The 2,500-nt window shown below is 46.7% G+C and overlaps 1 pseudogene; it reads right to left on the bottom strand.

The window, feature by feature from the left end:
* The window catches only part of LOC121601700, a 9,383-nt pseudogene that overhangs the window by 2,465 nt on the left and 4,418 nt on the right, over window positions 1–2,500 (bottom strand).

Genomic DNA, 2,500 nt, shown 5'->3' with positions numbered 1-2,500 from the left:
TGAAGTGGTGTTCGACCATTCTCTTTGCCAAACTTCTATGGAGTATGGTCGTTCGACTTCCCTCGCCAGTTTGCTACTCACTCCCGTTGTAATACTTCGTTGTCGAACTCGATAGTCCTCGTCGATTAGTATGTGAAGCGGCATCATGCCTGCTATGACGCAGGCTGCGTCGTGTGAGGTGCTCCTAAATGCGCTTATCACTCGGTTTACTAGTGGTCGATGGCACCTTCGGAGCCATTGCTTCCTGCACTCATATTTTAGTGACTCAGCCCATATAGAGGAGGCATACCTGATGCCTGCAATGATGGTGGTTGCTAAAACTCGACGTCGACAGCTTCTTGGCCCTGATCGGTTGGGCATCATTCTAACTAGGGCGTTGGTATTTGTCACCGCTCTCTCAGCAGCATATCTAATGTGCTGAGTGTACTCTAGGCGATCATCTATCATGATGCCCAGGTACTTCAAGTGTCGCGATGATCTTACTGTGTGCCCCCCGACGATGATCTCAGATTCTTGTTCACTTCTGTGGGAGCTTACTAGTATGTATTCTGTCTTCGGTATATTTAGTTGTAGCTCCACAGAATCCATCCATTGCCGAATTATGTTGATGGAAATTTCGATCGTGTTCTCTAGGTCGTCTATTCGGCTTCCAACAGCTACTAGAACTATATCATCAGCGAAGCCGATTAGTGATGCTCCATCATACAGCGTTAAGTTGAGTACCTCGTTGTACATCAGATTCCATAAAGTGGGTCCCAGCACTGACCCTTGAGGCACTCCAGCTGTGACAGCTCGTTCTTGAACTCCAACATTGGTTTCATAAAGCAGCACACGATTCCGGAAATAATCCCCGATGATTTTATAGAGATATTCTGGTGTGTTGATTCGCTGTAGAGACCTCGCTATTGCCTTCCAACTTGCACTATTGAATGCGTTTTTAACATCGAGTGTCACTATGGCGCAGAATCGATTTGCACCTCGATTGCGAGCTCTGGATGCACTTGCTATGTTTACGACTCTTTCGATAGCATCAGTCGTCGATCTTCCTCTCCTAAAGCCGTATTGGTTTTCGGATAACCCTTGTGTGCTCTCAATATGGGTATTCAGTCGGTGGAGTATTACACGTTCTAGACCTTTAGCTACTCCATCAATCAAGCAGATCGGACGTGATGAACCGCTTTCTCCTGGTCTTTTCCCTGGTTTGGGAATCAGCACGAGCCTTTGTTTCTTCCAGTTATCTGGAAACTCTCCGGTGTCGAGGCATCTCTGGTATACGTTCTTGAACATTGCCGGCTCCTTGATCATCGCTGTTGCCAAAGCAGCGTTCGGAATTCCATCTGGACCTGGTACTTTCCCGGTTTTAAGCGATCTTCCGATGTTCCGTATTTCCTCGTCTGTCACACTTTCCGGGTTTTCTTGGCCTGTCGTAGGTTCGCTTGTCGGCCAGTCTGTGACAGGATGGTTCGGGAATAGTTCGTCAATGATTGTGTTTAGTTTCTCAGGATCCAGTTCTTTAGGCACCCTGTTTCCTCCAACCATTCGCTTCAAAATAACGTATACCTCGCCAAAGAGAACGTTGTCTGACATATTGACAAGTCTGTACCAGGTCGCCTTTTTTGTTCTCTTTATTTCTCTCTTCAGTGCGTTTCTAGCAAGCTTATATTCCCTCCTTCTATCTGGGAACTCTTGAGTGCCGTATGCCCTTTGGGCAGCTCTGCTTGCAGCCTTGCATTTCTTCCGAAGCTCTGCTATCACAGGCGTCCACCAGTAGACACCCCTCCACTTGCAAGTTCTCTTCAGCCTGGACATGGTAGCATCACATGCTTTATCAAGGGCCTTGACCAGGTCATCGGGCGTATGAACTTGTATCTCATGTAGGATTCTGTCTAATGCTGCAGCAAAAAGCTCCTTGTTAAAAAGGGTTGTCTTCCATCCCTTTTTCGCATTGCCTTGGGGACTATGTGGTTGTTCTTGGCCAATTGTGATCAGTATACCTTTGTGGTCTGAGTTCAGATAGTCCGGCAGTACTTCCCATGCTGTTGACTCCATTAATGACTGGCTCACGAATGTTAGGTCTATAGCTGATTTCCTCTCTGGAGTAACAAAGGTGTCTTGTCCGTTATTCATCAACACCATCTCTAAACCTGCGAAAGCTGCTAGCAGTGTATCACCTCTTAAGCGTTGTGTCTCGCCTCTTGCTCCAAGGGTGTTTGCCCAGCTGGCTGACCATGCATTAAAATCTCCTGCCACAATAAATTTGGACGATCCGTTGACGGTCAGAACAATATTATCAAGCAGTTGTTCAAATTCTTGTATGGTCCAGCTTGGGGGGGCGTACGCACTTACAACCAGAATGCCTCCCACCTCTACTGCTAACATTCCTCTCGAAGATTTGTTGATGATCCTCTGTATGGGTAGGTTTCCACAAGTCACAATTGCTGTCAGCTGATCGTCGCTATATACTATGTTGTTATTGTGTCGTTGATTTTTAACAGGATCG

This window comes from Anopheles merus, unplaced genomic scaffold (assembly GCF_017562075.2).
Source record: "Anopheles merus strain MAF unplaced genomic scaffold, AmerM5.1 LNR4000148, whole genome shotgun sequence".
Classification (NCBI taxonomy): Eukaryota; Metazoa; Arthropoda; class Insecta; order Diptera; family Culicidae; genus Anopheles; species Anopheles merus.
This window is presented reverse-complemented; position numbering and strand designations above follow the sequence as displayed.